The sequence below is a fragment of the Arvicanthis niloticus genome, chromosome X (genome assembly GCF_011762505.2).
Source record: "Arvicanthis niloticus isolate mArvNil1 chromosome X, mArvNil1.pat.X, whole genome shotgun sequence".
Taxonomy (NCBI): Eukaryota; Metazoa; Chordata; class Mammalia; order Rodentia; family Muridae; genus Arvicanthis; species Arvicanthis niloticus.
In genome coordinates this window covers 129848836-129867350 of record NC_047679.1, presented here as the reverse complement: position 1 = coordinate 129867350, position 18515 = coordinate 129848836, and positions in this window count along the sequence as shown.

Here is an 18515-nt window from a genome sequence, read left to right as displayed (position 1 = left end):
GATATTAGACAAAGATGCCAAAAATACACACTGGAGGAAAAACAGTACCTTCAACAACTGGGAGAGCAGGATGTTCACATATAGAAGAATGAACATGGACTCATATCTATCACCCTGCACAAAAATGAGCTTCAACTGGATCAGAGAACTCAATGGGAAACTCAAAACCCTGAAACTACTAGAAGAAAACATAGGCAGGACCCTACAAGACTTAGATGCAAGAAAGGAATTTCTGAATAGAATTCCATTCATTCAGGAAATATAGTCAACAACTAACAGTTGTTAGTTGTTGACCTTATTTCCTGAATGAATACTAAGAGGCTTCTGTATAGCTTAAGAAACAATTAACCTAGTAAAAAGAGCCCGCTAAGTGGAGAGAATCTTTACAAGATGAATATCTGATAGAGGATGAATATCCAGAATCTTTAAAGAACTCAAAAAACTAAGAGTCAAGAAAACAAATGACCCAATTAAAATTTGGCTAAGGATCTGAACAGAGTTCTCAAGAAAGAAATAAAAATGGCCAGTCAGGGAAAGGCAAATTAAAGCACTTTTGAGATCTCATCTTACACCAGTCAGAATTTCTAAGTTTAAAAGGAAAAAAAAACTGACACCAAATACTGACAAGGGTGTGAGAAAGGGATAACCTTTATTCACTGTTGATAAAATTGCAAACTGATATAGCTGAAGCCACTACGGAAATCAGTATGGCGAGTTCTCTGAAAGTTAAAAGTAAATCTACCATATGGTCCAGCTATACCATTCCTTGGCACATACCCAAAGATTTTAGACATCCTTACTCCTCAAACACTTGCTCACCCATATTCAATGCAGATCTATTCACAGTAGATAGGAAATAGAAGCAACCTAATGATTACCAGTTGATAAATAAATGGGATAATATAGACCTGGAAAGACAGATGTCACATGTTGCCTTTTATCTGTGAGTCCTAGCTCTGAACCCTTAGTATAAAACCTGTAATAACAGCAGAAGCCAAGAAAGTAGAAACTATGGGAAGTGAGGAGCTCTAGAGAGAGGAATAGTAGGTTACAGGTGCTAAAGGAGAAGGAAAAAGTGGGGAGGACAAAAATTGTGGAAGGGGAGGGAGAAAACACAGAAAGAGAGGGAGGGTGGAGAACTAAATAACCCTAAGGGTGTTGGGGAAAGTTATAGGGAAACATATTACTCTATTAGCTTACTTTAAAATGCATATAACATAATAAATATAATGTATGTATACATATATACATATTGTGGTGGTTTGAATATGCTTGGCCCATGGAAAGTTGTACTATTATGAAGGGAGGCCTTATTGGAGGAGTGTCAGGAGCCATTTTTCTGCTTCTCTGAAGCAGAGAGAGAGAGAGACAGACAGACAGACAGACAGACAGACAGAGAGAGACAGACAGACAGAGAGAGACAGACAGAGAGACACAGAGAGAGACAGAGACAGAGACAGAGAGACAGACAGAGACAGGGAGACAGAGGAAGAGAGAGAGTCAGACAGAGAGAGAGAGAGAGAGAGAGAGAGAGAGAGAGAGAGAGAGAGAGAGAAAGTCTGCCTGCCAGGAAGTCTGTTGGCAGATTTCCTGGCCTGCTGAGGCATGGAACTATAGGAGGAGGTACACTTGAGGTTTGAGGAGAGGGGCTGAATGTTCTATTGACCTTGGTGGAAGGAAAAGAGAGACCTCTGGATAAGAACAGATGTCCTGTGTATATTTCTGCAATTGCTTCTGTTAGCTTGTAGCTTTTCTTCCCATAATATTGTGATGTATTGAATAAAAATAAACACAGGGCTGCTGCAATATTCACTGGCAGTCCTCCCAAATCTATCTCTTGTCTCTGTGTCTTTTTTCTACCTTTCCTATAATCATCACCACTTCCCATTCAAGGAATGTTCAACGCAGTGCTGGCAGAGGAGGTGTAGCCTTGTTAGAGGAAGTGTGTCACTGTAGAGGCAGGCTTTGATGTCTCCAGAGCTTCCTCCAGCTGCCTGCAGAAAAGAGTCTCCTCCTGGCTGCCTTAGGATCAAGATGTGGAATTCTCTGCTCCTCCAGCACCATGTCTGCCTGCATGCTTTAATGCTTCCTGCCATGGTGATAATGGACTAAACCTCTGAAACTGTAAAACAGCCTTGATTAAATGTTTTTTCTTGGTTGCTTTGGTCATGTTGTCTCCCTTCACAGCAATGAAATCTTACACACACACATATATGCATATATATATGTGTGTGTGTGTGTATATATGTATATATATATATATATATATATATATATATATACACACACACACACACACACACACACACACACACACACACATGGTTTAAATAAAAGTATGCCACATGGGGTAATAATGCTTCCCATAGACTACCTAACAAATACCCCAGTACCAAATTAGGGAAACATTCCTTTAAGTTGTTGGCCAGGGAGTCCAAGAGAGCTACAAAATAATATAGATCATTGCTTTTGGTTGCCTTCCAGAAATTGAAGATTAAGACCTTATTGCTGAAGACCTTATACTCTTCAGACACAGGATGGAGGAATCAAACTGGTACTGACCTGAAACCCTCCTCCCTGAGCTACTTCTCATACTATCAGAAGTTCCTAGGAAAATTGCCAAGGGATAAAAATAATCAGTTCTATCTAGCTTTTAAGCCTGAGAACCACAATGACTAGTCTAACATGATATCCCAATGGTACAATATTGGCACTAATAACTTGGAGGTAACCAAAAGCTGTTTAATTGGTTTTAAGGCATGCTCAGTATAAGGGTACTATAAACCTAGTCAACTACCACGGCTGGAGAAGTTATAGACCCTAGAGGAGAAATGACTACTACTATTTATATCTTCTAACTGTATTCTAAACACTAATCTTTATGTCCACAAATAAGTGTAAAAACTTCTTTTTTTGCAGCAGAAATCCATAGCTGGTTAAAATGCAGAGTATAAGTGACTATGAGGTGCACAGTCTCAATTAGTACATCAACAGCATAATCCCTACATCTAAGAGTCAGGGAACATAGTATAAGTGGTGGGCAGAAAAGTTATAAGAACAAGAGTACCAGGACACCTGCTGTAAGACAGTGACTTCTAGACATGACAGGGAAACTATAGCCATGAAATCTCAACAATGTGGTTGCCTAAACAAGTCCTGCATAATGACCATAACTGTACACGTTAATGGGAATGAGGAAAATTTCACACAGCCCTACTATTAGATGAGGAACTACAATCAGTCAATGGCTGCTGAGGGAGGGAGAATCAATTTTCCCTAGAGACAAGCCCCCTGATAGGTTACCAAATCTTAAATGGTCAGCTCTAAATACATGTATATTTTAACAACATTAAATGGACTCAGTAAGTTATATGTTTATATAAAATACAGTAATAATCATACAAGAAGAGACCATGAATCCAAGAGGAAGTGGGGAGGGGTTGGGAGGAAAAAAGAGAGGGTGGGAAAATAGCAAAAACAAAAATACATGATAAAGTTGAGATGAGATTTGTACAATTTGGAAAACCTTTGTATTTAGTTCGTATATGGTTTTGATAACTAAAAACAAAACAGTAAAAATAAAAACTTTCTCTACCACTAAAAAACCATATATATATATATATATAAAATTTAAAATAAAATAAATCTTTAAAATATTTCACCTCTTCTTGTTCTTTGTGTCAACTGAAAAGAGAAAATAAATCCTGTTTTTATCGAAACTCATGAGCAAAGAGAGAGATTTTTATTCTACAAACAATTCCTTCTACCTTGGAATTGATTAATAAGATTTCAGTTCACCCCAAATTCTATATTACACCTAAAAATAACACTCTTTTTTCTTTCCTCTTCTCTCTCCCTTTTTCCCTCTCTTCTTTGCTCCCTCACTTTTCCCCCAATTTTCTCCCTTCCTTCTTCACTCTCAGGGACCCTGCTTGCCTGTATGCTAAACTAGGTAAACACTCTACTGCTAGACTAAATTCTCAACTATAGGAATTACTCATTAGCTCGTGCTTTCCTCGTGGATGCTTCATTTGTCATATCCTTTTGAAACTCTACAAAAGGAAAACTATTTGTGAATTTCATTCATATATGTATATATGTATATTTTATTTTTGAGAATTTTATAAGTGCATACAGTGCATTTTAATCATATTCACCTCACTACTCCCCCAACTCCTCCTAGCTCCATCCTTCACTTTCCACTCTTTGCAACCTCTTGTCCTAATTTAGTTATTTATTTTTTGTTAGAGTCAAAGATAGAATGGAAGCTTTAAAGCTGCAATCTTCCACTGAACATGGCTTCACCTCTATTTGTAAGACAAAGAACAATATAAGTGGTTATCTTTCCAACAGGGTTCATGGTGAGCAAGTACTCACAATGATTTTATTTTAAAAGAATTGCTCCTATATAAAGAAAATGCAGGGACAAAAATGGAGCAGAGACTGAAGGAAAGGTCATCCAGTGATCAGCCCAACTTGGAATCCATCCCATGCATAGGCATCAAACCCTGACACTATTACTGATGCCTGTTGGGGGCCGACTTTTAGCAGAAAGCGGCTATCAGCTTTGCAGCCATCTTGAGCCATATACCCTGACATGAGACTTGGATTACAATAGCCTACAACAGCTGAGAACACTCCGATAATCTTGGTTTAGATACCTTGAGATTAAAGGTGCGTGAGATTAAAGGTGTGTGAGATTAAAGGTGTGTGAGATTAAAGGTGTCTGAGATTAAAGGGGTGTGAGATTAAAGGTGTGTGACTTAAGAGTATGACTTAGAAGTATAGAGATCAGAGTTAGAGACAAGACCTAAGGGCATGATTAAAGGTGTAACTTAGAGGCGTGGCTTAGAAGTGAGACATATAAAAGGCAGAGACAGAACAGATCAGAATCAGACTATAGAGATGAATCAGACACATCAGACATTAGGTAGAGTCTGCCCTCACCCTCGCTCTTGCTGAACCCCGACCTGCGGACTGGAGCAGCAGCTTGGACCGGGATACAGTGGCCGCCCAAACGTGGGTCTGCCCAGGCCTCAACATTTTGCCTGGGCTGCGATGTTTTTTGGCCGCCCCAACGTGGGGCTAGCTAGTGTGGACCCCAACAGATGCCATGTGGTGTTTGCAGAAAGGAGACTAGCATGGTTGTCCTCTGAGAGGCTCTACCAGCAGCTGACTGATACAGATGCAGATACTTTCAATCAACCATTGGACTGAGGTCAGAGACCTCTATGGAAGAGTTAGGGTAAGGACTGAAGGAGCTGAAAGGGATGGCAAACCCATAGTATCAACTAACCCATACCTCTAGGTGCTCCCAAAGACTAAGCCACCAACCAAAGAACATACAGGGGCTGGTCTAAGCCCCCTCCCCCGCCCCCACACATATAGAGCAGAGAACTGCTTGTTTGGACTCAGTGAGAGAGGATGCACTTAATCCTGTAGAAACTTGATGCCCTAGGGAAAGAAGGAGGATGCTGGGGGGTTAGTTGGTAGGTAGGAGGGGGTACACTCTCTCAGAAGCAAAGGAGAGAGGGGAGGGGGTAAAGAACTCAGGGATAGGGGACCAAGAAAGAGGGCAACATTCGGAATGTAAATAAATAATTTAATAAAAAAATTAATATTAAAAAGTAAAAAAAATGAGTATTAGCTATAGATAGCATTTCATCCCAGAACTGGAAAGAGGCAGGAGGATTCTAAGGAAGTCAACTTTAACCACATAGTTCAAAACCAATCTGGACCACAAAGCAAAGCAAGACACAATCTCAAAAAAAACAAAATAGCCAAAAATGAGCATGATTTTATTTTCAGATAAACAAAACTTGAGTTTACCACCAATATGACTACATTAAATACATACCTAAAAGATGTCTTTCAACTAAGAGAAATGATCCTAATACAAAAAAGACAAAGAATTTATAAATATGTAGCTGAATTTAAATAAAAATTTCTATTATAAATATTAACATGTATAATATTAATTTGCAAGGGCTAAACAAGGAGGCATCAGACCATACCATGAAGCGCTAAAATATATGTCAGAAGGGTGCCTTGGAGTTAGTGGTTTAAGATCCTTGTATTACTTGGAAGGGGGAATTACAATATTACCTTTCATTTTTCATGGTATTTTGATGGTAGATTTTTAAAAAATTATCTAAATAAAATTTACAACAATTTTTGTATAATTTAACTTGTGCTAAAATACATACTATATAACAATATTTTAAAAGGGACTATCAAAATAACCACTGAAACAAAACAGAATACATAATCTCCAAAATATTGAATTGAGTAGTCTCAAGATTATAAAATGCCAGGGTTACCTTTATTGAATTTGGAAGATGAGGACAGTTCACTTTAGTTCAGCCTGTTGAACAGTCACAATTTTCCATCTAAATCTGAATCTTTCTGTCTTCTTGCCTCTATTTGGACTTCATTCCAGTAAAATAACACAGTAAACTGTTTTATCATATCATTTCTACATATTTTCTTAGCTATAAAATAAATTATGAATATTTAACACAAAACTTTATATTTTGTTATCCAATACCTGGAACTTTGCTAGGCAGATACTAAGAATGAGAGCTAAACGTTGAAGAAAAACTTTGTTTTCTAGAAAACAGTACTTTGAGTCGATGTACACTGCCTGTGATGCTGGGTTTCTATCCTTTACACATTCATTGGTTGGAATTATCTTCATTATTCACTACTTACTGTCCTGGAACCTTGCATCTTTGAATTAATTATCCGCCTTCTGAGTTCCCATGTGTGTAAGTCTCAACTCAGTTGCCTGGCTGTCTGTTTTCTAAATTATATCATCAACCTTCATCTCATAGCAGTTCTCCAGAAAGTTATCCCTGAAATGTCCAGTCTAAATTACCTCCATCGCTAATCAGAGAATTGATGGATGTATAAATGAATAGATGAATAAAAAGCATAGAAAATAGAAGAATTCAAGAAGAAAGTTTAATAACACAAGCTTGTAAAAGTTTGAACTAGGTATGAACATCACTGTGTTTCTATGTCTTTTTGTTCTTGTTTTTTTTTTCCGAGGTTTCTCTGTGTAGCCCTGGCTGTTCTGGAACTCACTCTGTAGACCAGGCTGGCCTTGAACTCAGAAATCTCCCTCTGCCTCCCGAGTGTCGGGATTAAAGGCGTGCACCACCACTGCCGGGCTTCTATGTCTTTTTATAATGCTGAAAATGATAAAATTGGTTTTGTCTTCTTAAAGAGAGGAATACTGCATTGAAATGCCTATTTTCTTTTTTTTAAATCCCCTTATAACACTGGGTCCTGCCTCCAATGACTTTTCATTTCTATCAAAGTTCTAAGTAACAACAATTCAAATATATCTGCTATCTTTGGGGTCGAATGGAACAATTGCTGATCTTTAAGCCATACTTAGCAGAAATAATGGATCAAGGTGCCATCAAGGGAGGAGATCCTATAAGTTGGAACCTACTAGTAAAAAAGAAAACAGAAAAGTGAAAAGCTTGTTTTAATTGCTTTTCTAATGCCATAATACAAATAGAACAGGCAAGTGGTTGGTTGCTTTTGTGTAATTATTACATTTAATCAATGCCAATGGAAGGAAATGTAAACAAAAGGAATAATAATAAATTTGTAAAGGTTCTGCTAATGAAAGAGTGTAAGGGAATAAATTATTTATTGAATTAATTAATCATTCTCTTAAACAATAATGAATTAATCACAAAGTAGGGTATATAAAAATTCTTCACAATAACAAAACCGCCATCTCTAAACTGAAAATATTCTAGGCTCAGTGGTTAAGAGCACCAACTGCTCTTTCAGAGGTCCTGAGTTCAATTCCCAGCAACCACATGGTGGCACAAAACCATTTGTAGTGGGATCTGATGCCCTCTTCTCGAGTGTCTGAAGAAAGCAGTGATATATATATATATATATATATATATATATATATATATATATATATATATTAAAATAGAGAATGGAAATCTATATATTGGTATGCATATATATTTAAGTATGAGTATTTAAGTATGAGTATAGGGACACTTTTGTGAATAAATGTAAAGGCTGTATAAAATTTATGGCTCTAAGTAGTAATGTAAGTACAGGACAGGTACAACAGACCAAAGACATTCAGGGGCTCAGACATTTCTATTTTCTCTGTCACTTTTCCAGTGGCTTACTGTGTTCAAGTTTTAAAACATCTCCAGAAGATAAAATGAGATCATATAAGAACAAACATAAAGAGGCTACAAAGACCTCTCTGTTTTTGGTCAGAGGTGATGAGATAAGTTCTCTCTGTGTAACCAGATTGAACTCAAATTCTTGATTTTCCTGCCTGGGGTTCCCAAATTCTGGGATTATAGGCCTAGCTTTGGTCTTCATCTTCATCAATAGCAATGTTGTAAAGTTCAAGTTCACTAAGCATATGAATAATATATATATATGCATTAAAAATGATAATGTATTAAAATAATTAGAAATACTAGTGTTTTGACAGGCTAGAGATAGGATTCTAGTTCAATAAGATAAAGATTCATAGTGGTTTTTTGCTCTTAGGTCTTAAAAAACACCCACAGTTGGAGTTGAAGTGAGGCTCAACTGTTAAGAGCACTTGCTGCCCTTGAAAATGGCCCAGAGTTTGGCTCTCTGTGCCTACATGAGAGTTTACAACCATCTATAACTTTAGTTTCAGGGATTCTGATGCCCTCTTCTGACCTCCACAGACAACAAACACACATGTGGTGCACATTAATACATGCAGGTAAAACACTCATACACAAAAACAAATATATTTATTTTTATTTATTTTATGTATATGAGTACAATTATGCTGCATATTTAGTATTGAAAACAGATTCATACTGAATCTTTTACAGTTAGGATAATGACCTTTCATTGCATGCAGCAGACATAGTTCAAGTAAACTTGGAAAACAAACAAAATATGCAATTAGCTAAGAAGGAAGAAGCTCTGGCTTTCTGTTGGCATCATATGAACAATATAACAGCAAATATAATTACAGAAATAAAATATTCAGCCACACCACCTCTAACAAATAAAACTTCCTTCATGTTTCAGTGTTCACTCAAAGTCCATATCTAGATACACAATACATTGTAAAAATAAAGATAATATGGTTTGCATCACAGAAGATAAAAATCAAAGTAGTATAGCAGAACATAATGCACAGTTCTCAACCTTAAGTTAATTAGAATTAATTTAAAAAAGAATTCATTCTTACCAATAGTAGTAAAAAGTAATAAAATAAAATAAAAATAGTAGTAAAAAGTCTCAATATTTTCCCTTAGGTTTTTGTCCATTCCTAGGTAATATAGCATGAGATATAATGACTTTTTGATCTTTGACATACATACATACTCCAGAGTGCTGAAGATTATCCAGGTCTTGAATAAGAAGGCAGCAGTATCACTTCTTTGATCCTTTTCAAAGTACTCTTCATGATTTCAAATTCTACTATTTAAAATTTCTTCATATTGAAGATTTTGTGTGTATGTGTGTTTGTATTCCAAGCTAAAATTAATAATTTTTATTACTAGTGCTGATAATCTATATTGATGACAAGGCATTTATCATTATGCCTTATTATTTAAACTGTGACCCATGAGACATAAGCATCAACATCACACACACATTTATTTAAAATAAAATGTCATTCTAAAATTTGTCTTCAGGCAAACACAATTTAACAAATAAATGTAAAAAAATAAATTTTTCTGTATTAGAATCATTTTTGAAATCCAGCCTTCTCTGCAAGCATCACATTTAATTTAATCTGTTGCAATGCGCTCATTGTATCCTTTTTTCTATAATTATAGTTTCTAATGACTACCTTTATGATGTCTTTCCTATCAAAATGCTGTATAAAACAGCCATCTACATTTTCTTTAGTTTTAAATTTAAGGCTCTGTATTTCATCTTTGTGGAAATGATTTTATATATGTAGTAGTATCCACTCTAGTATCCACTTGGGTTGATAATACTTTATTTGAAATTGACCCCAAAATTACTTCACATTTTTAGTGCTACAAATTTCTTTGTAAAGTATGGTTCTCATTATGATATATCTATTATGATTCATTTGTATGTTTTACTTTATAAGATACTATCCTGTGTAATTACCACTACTGTACAATAAGTTTCAAACTAAAACCTATTTCTAAACATTAATTTTTAATCCAAAGTGTATGGAAATTAAAGGCTTATGAATTTGAAATAGAAAAAATAATTTAATTCTATAGACTATGTCAGCTGTTCCGTGTAATTAAAAGTATGTATATGAGGAAAAGTAGGTATGTGAAGATACAATACCACCAGGTGTCCAGTCTCACTCAAAAAGTAAAACATTTATGCAGTAATACATTTGTGGAGAGGTGTTGCGTACCGCACTAGTCCCTGTTCGGGCGCCAAAAATGTTGAGGCCTAGGCTGGCCCACTTTGGGTGGCCTAAAATGTTGAGGCCCTCTCTACTCCATGCTTGGCAGCCATTGTTTCCTGGCCCAAGCTGCTGCTCCGGTCCACGGGTCAGGGTTCAGCAAGAGAGAGAGTGAGGATGGACTCGAAGAATGGAGACCAGACAGAGTGTGATTCAATCCCGTTTATTCTTCAGTCTCTTTTCCTAGTCCAAGTCCCAAGTCTTGAGTTCCTAGTTCCTAGTTCCTAGTTGTACTCCTGTTGTTCTCTTCCAAATGTCTAATGTCTACTCCTACTCCTAGTGTCTGAATCTCTGTTACTGCAAATTGTTCTCCCAGTTGTACTCTCTAAAATGTCTGATTCTCTGCTAATTCTTCTGTCTGTCTCTGGCCTTTTATATGTCTCACTTCTAAGCCATGCCTCTAAGTTACACCTTTAATCATGCCCTTAGGTCTTGTCTCTAAATCTGATCTCTAGGTCACACTCTTAAGTCACACACCTTTAATCTCACACACCCAAGGAAAGTCCTGGGTATCTAAAGCAAGATGATATCAGAGTGTGCTCAGCTGTTGTAGACTATTGTAATCCAAGTCTCATGTCAGAGTATATGGCTCAAGATGGCTGCAAAGCTGATAACTGCTTTCTGGTAAAAGTCGGCTCCCAACAGAGAGGGGTCTCATCACTGAAGAGTAATCTAAATATTCAACATCTACTCTATTATTTACCTTATTATCCAGTGGATATTTTAGCAGTAAATAACTGATATATTTCCAAGAATACTGATTTCAAAGGTATAATCATTAGTGTAAGAAAAAATGTAATTTACTTATTTTACTTTCCACTAATAGAAGTAAAAATTAGTGAGACCTTTACAAAGAACATTTTGCACTTTTTGGCTTATGGTTCTTTGTAATAGAAATAAAGAAACACTGCATACATACTACATTCACCTCATTTCCATGAACCATGAGGTGATGTGTGGAGATCAGGGCTTTGAAGACCACCACTCAGCTGTTGCTTCTAGCTTTGGCAGAAAGGACATTAGCCAGATGTTCAACACTCATATTTGTTTGGTTTATATACTATAGTAGACCTAAATTAGAGATGATGAAAAGTATTAAAATAAGATGATGAAAAGATCAAAAAATAATTTTCAATTCCATATAACTTTCTTTTTATTTTACTTTTTTGTTTTTTTTGTTTTGTTTTTAATTGGATATTATATTTACATTTCAAATTTTATTCCATTACCCCATTCCCCCCACCACCCAGGAACCCCTTATCTCATCCCCCTTCCTTCTGATTCTATGAGTGTGCCACCACCTACCCCCCACTCCCACCTCCCCACCCTCGAATTCCCCCACACTGGGGCATTGAGCCTTCATGGGACCAAAGATCTCCTCTCCCACCTATGCCCCAAAAGGCTGTCCTCCCCTACATATACAGCTGGAGTCATTGGTCCCTCCCTATGTGCTCCCAGGCTAGTGGTTTAGCCCCTGGGGAGCTCTGTTTGGTTGTTATTGTTGCTCTCCTCATGGGGCCACAAACCCTTTCAGCTCCTTCAGTCTTCTCTCTAACTTCTCCATTGGGAACCCTTGATCATATCAATGGTTAGCTGTGAACATCTGCCTCTGGGTATGTCAGACTCTGGGAGACCTCTGGGAGACCTCTAAGGAGACAGCCATATCAGGCTCTTGTCAGCATGCACTTCCTGACATCCATATCAGCTTCTATCTTTGATGACTGCACATGGGATGGATACCCAGGTGGAATGGTCTCCAGATGGTCCCTCCTTCAGTTTCTGTCCCACACTTTGTCTCCATATTTGCTCCCTTGGGTATTTTGTTACTCCTTCTAAGTAAGACTGAGGAAACTCAAATGGTCGAGAAGCACCTTAAGAAATGTTCAACATCCTTAGTCATCAGGGAAATGCAAATCAAAACAACACTGAGATACCACCTCACACCAGTCAGAATGGCTAAGATCAAAAACTCAAGGGATAGTAGATGCTGGCGAGGATGTGGAGAAAGAGGAACACTCCTCCATTGTTGGTGGGGTTGCAAGCTGGTACAACCACTCTGGAAATCAGTCTGGTGGTTCCTCAGAAAATTGGACATAGCACTACCTGAGGACCCAGCTACACCACTCCTGGGCATATACCCAGAGAATGTCCCAACATATAACAAAGACATATGCTCCACTATGTTCATAGCAGCCTTATTTATAATAGCCAGAAGCTGGAAAGAACCCAGATGCCCTTCAACAGAGGAATGGATACAAAAAATGTGGTACATCTACACAATGGAATATTACTCAGCTATTAAAAATAATGAATTCGAGAAATTCTTAGGTAAATGGATGGAAGTAGAAAATATCATCCTGAGTGAGGTAACCCAATCACAAAAGAACGCATATGGTATTTACTCACTGATAAGCGGATATTAGCCCAAAAGCTTGAAACAGACAAGATTCAACTAACAGACCACATGAAGCTCATGAAGAAGGAAGAGCAAGTGTGGATGCCTCGGTCTTACTTATTTTACTATTTGATGCATTGGTATTCATTCTCTGGCTCTTCTCTGGCTCTGTGTCTCTATCTCTTGCACAAACACACACACACACACACACACACACACAATTGGAATGGGATAATGTATATTTTCCCAGAATTCATTATCTGTCCTGCCCACAGTAATATGTACACATACATGCATGTATATTCCTGTTAATGTTATTATGAGCAAAAATAGAAAATTTGACCCTTCTGAGAAGCTACAGCTTTTTTCTCTTTTCTTTCTTTCTCTCTCTCTCTCTCTCTCTCTCTCTCTCTCTCTCTCTCTCTTTCTTTCTTTTTTGATAGGATCTCTTATATATGACACTATATACCCAATAATGGCCTTGTACTCCTTGATCCTTCTGCCTCTACCTCCTGAGTGCTGGAATTACAGGTGTGTTCCACCATGCCAGATTTATACCACTATATGCTGAGAATCAAAAACTGGGGTTTTGTGATGTTAGAAAAGCATTCTACCAACTGAGATACATCCCCAGTCAGAAGCTGACATTTTAATTCCACCATTTTATGCTACTAGTCTAAAATTATTTAAATACTTTTTAGTATTCTAGAATTTGGAATTCAAAAAGCCATTGATGTTGGGCCTTCTGGCATGTGTCTGTGATCCCAATATAAGAAGCAAGGGTAGGAGAATTGGAACAAGCCAGAGAGCAGTCTTGGCTACATAGCAAATTCCAGGATAGACTGGGCTATACAAGGTTGTCTCAAAATACCAAAACCCTAAATTGAAACCAAAACAGAACCCTCCAGTGGTTCTTTTCTACTTAGTGGAAGATACGAGCAGTGATCTGAAACTTTTCCTCATGGAGTGTTGAGGGGATGGGGACAGGAGGACAAGGGTCTCTGGTAGAGGTGGCAACTTTCTACTCAGTGGAAAAATGGCTTGGCTCTGTTTCCATGGGCTTACTGGTGGTTGCCCCAAAAGCATCCTTGGATATAGACGATCCCATGTTCTAGTCAGGTCCTGGAAAGCCTATTACCACAAGGATGGTTGACAACTGAGGGTCTGTTCCCTCTTTTTTCCAAACCAGAAAGGACCAGCACGCTGGGCAAAGGACCAGCAGCCCCTCCCTGCAGGTGACCTTCACTAAGGGACGGTTTCTTTCTGTCACATGAGAGTTCCAGTATTTTGTGAGATAGATTTTGAACTTGCAGAGCACAGGAACTCTGGCAGATTGCCAGGAAAGATGGCCATGAGGTTAGAGATACTTGTTTGGGCTCTGAGAGCAGGCTCTGGAAGTGGAGAATTAATAATAAAACAAGAAGAAACTATTCAGCTGTTCCTAACAATTTTTCATCTGCAGTTCCTAACTAAACTGGCAGTTAGTCCCATCCAAAATATGTTGCATTTCTAATATATTTTTTCTTTTTTAAATCCTTCATTACTTTTCTCGTTGTGGTTATATTTTTTCACTAAACCTTTGAAGGTAGTCATAGTAATTATAATAATTGCTTTAAAATGTTGTGGAGCAGATCACTGGCTCGGCTATTCAGTGCACCAGTTACTCTTCCAGAGGACCTGTGTTCAATTTCCAGCTGTGGTGGCTCTCAATTGTAACTAGTGCCAGGGGATCCAATATGAACTTCTGGCCTCATTGGACACAGCAGGCACATGGTGCACAGACATACGTTCAGGTATACATACACATAAAATTAAAAAAAAATTAAAAAATTAAAAAAATTTAAATGTTCATTTGGTAATTGTATCAAATCTGATATTTTGTATGTTTTAATGAATTTAATTTTTGCTTTATGTACAATCACATTTTTCTGCTTCTTCCTATACCTATAAGTTTTGATTTTGATGCCAAATGAAGTTAATTTTGCTTTCTAGAAGCAAAAAGTACTGTTTTGGACAGCTCATAGATATGGAAGTACAAAATATATGGCCTTTTGTGACTGGCGTTTTCACTGAGAAAAGTCTGAGGATCATTTATGCCATAGAAGGTAGTAGTACTTCACTTAAAATTTTAAAATTTTTTCTTTTTTATTAGATATTTCTTTATTTACATTTCAAAAGTTACCCCCTTTCCCGGTTTTCTCCTGGAATCTCCCTATCCCATCCCACCTCCCCCTGCTTCTATTAGGGTGCTCCCCACCCACCTCCCTGACCTGGCATTCCCCTATACTGGGGCATCAAGCGTTCACAGGACCCAGGGCCTCTCCTCCCATTGATGCCTAACAAGGCCATCCTCTGCTACAACACCTGGTGAGACAGGAATGAATATCTACTCACCTCGGATAACCGATGACTCAAAGGCAATTTAATCACCAAAAGCACCAGCATGGATGGTGGTTCAGGAAAGTTGGAAACCTAGAACTCACTGCACAACTTGAAGCCAGCTCAAAAGATTGGAGAGTGTCTTTTAGACACATCAATTTGCAAGAAAGTGTTTCTGATCAGTCCTTACTGCTTATATATGCGTGGGGACAGAGGGATCTGGTGAATCTGACCAGGTTTGGAAATACTGAGTTATTTACTTCTCATGTCACAATGTCTTTTCTTGCAGGATGGAATGTCTCACCTTACCTTAGAACAATATCCTGTGTCTTAAACTTTCCTCCAAGGTGAGAGGTTTCATCTCAGAGGAAATTGCTATACAACAACTTATCTTGCATCTCTTAAATTGATCCTGTAATTTTGTTAGTTACTCATTTCCCTCCTCATCGTCATTTGTTGTCATCCTTTTCTTGACAATTTTACTCTGTAGGCCGGTCTGACCTGAAACTAGTAATAATCTTCCTGCTTCAGTGTCCTGAATACTGGAATTAAAGATGTGACCCACCACATCTGGTTCTGTATTTCTCTCTCTCTTTCATTTGTTGAACTAGTTTTACATGCTTAGGAAAATTCCACTTTGATCATGAGGTACATTTATTTATTTATTTATTTACATCTCAATCACTGTCCCTCCTTCCTGTACCCCCTCCCACATTTGCTTCCCTTTCCCCCTTCCCCCTTCCCCCACTCCTCTGAGAGAGTGAAGGCCATCACTAGGTATCTCCCAACCCTGGCATATCAAGTCCCTGCAGGGCAGGGCACTTTTCACACTGAGGCCAGACAAGAAAGCCAAATTAGGGGAATGTATCCCATGTACAGGCAACAGCTTTAGGAATAGCCCCTATTCCAGTTGTTCAGTACCCACATGAAGACTAAGCTGCACATCTGCTACATATGTACAGAGGGGCCTAAGTCCAGCCCATGTATGTTCTTTGGTTGGTGGTTCAGACTCGGAGCCCCAAGGATCCAGGTTAATTGAGTCTGTTGGTCTTCCTGTGGAGTTCCTATCTCTTTCATGACTGCAATCCTTCCCCCAACTCTTCCATAAGAGTCCCCAAGCTCCATCTACTGTTTGGAAGTGGGTGTCTGTATCTGTCTGAGTCAGGTGCTGGGTGGAGCCTCTCAGAGGACAACTTGCTCCTGTCTGCAAGCATAGTAGAGTATCATTAATAGTGTCAGGGATTGGTTCTTGTCCATGGGATGGGTCTCAAGTTGGGACAATCATTGGTTGGCTATTTCCTCAGTCTCTGCTCCATCCCTGTCCCTGTATTTCGTGTAGACAGAATAAATTTTGAGTCAAAAGTTTTATGGGTGAGTTGGTGTCTCCGTGGCTCCACTGGGGTTCCTGGCTGGCTGCAGGAGGTGTCCTCTTCAGGTTGCATATCCTCCATTGTTGTGAGTCACAGCTAATGTCACCCCCATTGATTCTTGGTAGCCTCCCTATTCCAGGTCTCAAGATGCCTCCCACCTCCTCCACCTCTTCCAGCTGCAGATTTCCATTCATTCTCATGACCACCTGGCCGTCTCCCATGTCTCTCTCCATAACTGGTATTAAGCCCCGATTCCCTTCTGTATTAGTTTCTTCCCTCCATCTTCCTCCTATGACTATTTTATTCCCCATTTCTAAATGAGATTCAAGCTTCCTCACTTAGGCCTTCCTTCTTGTTTAGCTTCTTTGGGTCCATAGAGTATAGCATGGGCATCCTGTATTTTATGACTAATATCTACTTAGAGCTGAATACATACCATGCATGTCCTTTTGGTTCTAGGTTATCTCACTCAGGATTATATTCTCAAGTTCTATGTATTTGCCTGCAAAATTCATGATGTCTTTGTTTTTAATAGCTGAATAGTATTCCATTGTGTAGACTGATAACATTTGCACATTTATTTATGAAGAATATTGGCATTTGACTGTCTTGTGATCTCTTTGGTTTTGGCATCTGAGTAGTATTGAATAGTTGGGTAGTTTTGAGGACAGTTTACATTCCTGATTTGGAAGGGTTTATGAAGAATTGGTATTGGTTCAAATATTTCAAATATTTACCAGTGAAACTGTGTAGTGTTGGTTTTTTTGTGGTGGGCAGGAAATTTTTAAATGCCAATTTGATATTTTTACTTCTTGCAGGTCTTATTTAGATTTTCATTTCTTCTTGGTCATGTTTCAGTGTTTTGTGCTTTTCTTAAGATTTATTTATTTCATCTGCCATCTAATCTTGTAGACTATGGTGATTCACAGTTTGCTTTAATAATCCTTTTTATTTTTTGCAAGCTTGACAGTTTTGTCTACCATTTCATTCTTAATGATTTGAATCACCATTTAAAAATGGTCAGAATTTCTTAAAGACTTATGATTTCTGGGTGTTTTAAGAGAATGAACATTAACTTGTTTTTTTTTTTATTGATTTTCTGCATTATTTTCTGTATCATTTGTTATCACTCTAAGCTTTATAATAACCTTTCCTTTTCTCACATTGAGTTTAATTTGATCTTCTTTTTCCATTTCCTTAAGATAGAAAATTATATTATTGATTTCAAATCTTGTCTCTCTTTTAATTATACTTTTAGAACTATAAAATTTTCCCTAAGACACCACCAATGCTGAATCTCATAAGTCAGTTATAGGGTAGTATATGTTTATTTTAATTTACCTCAAAATATTTTGCCACATTTTAATAATGTTTATGATTTTTATAAATTTGTGAACTTTGTAAATTTCCTTAATTATTCCTACTTTTTCTGTTGCAGTTAAATAGTACATATTTTTATTATTTCAATTATTTAAATTGATTGAGGCTTGTCTTATGGCCTAACATATGATCTAATTTGGACAATGCTCCATAATGTGTATTCTGCTATTACATCTTACAAGTTGTTAGGTTAAATTATTTTTATTTTCTTGTTCATCTTTTATCTTGTCATGTCTACTATTGAAAATAGGCTTTGAAGTGTCAAAGTAGTTATTTTTAATTGTCTTCTCCTCCTTTGACTTAGTCAAGGGTTTTTTGTTTTATTGTTTGTTTGTTTGTTTGTTTTTTGCTTCATGGACTTTGGGCTCTGTTGTTAGGCATTTATATTGGTTATATCCTGACAAACTAGCCAATTTAACTATGAAATGCCTTCATTTTCTCTACTTTAAAATATATACATTGTGTCTAATATTAGTTTAGGCATTTCAACTCTTATGATTGTTGTTTGTATTATATTTTTCCAGTTTTTAATCATAGACTATTTGGT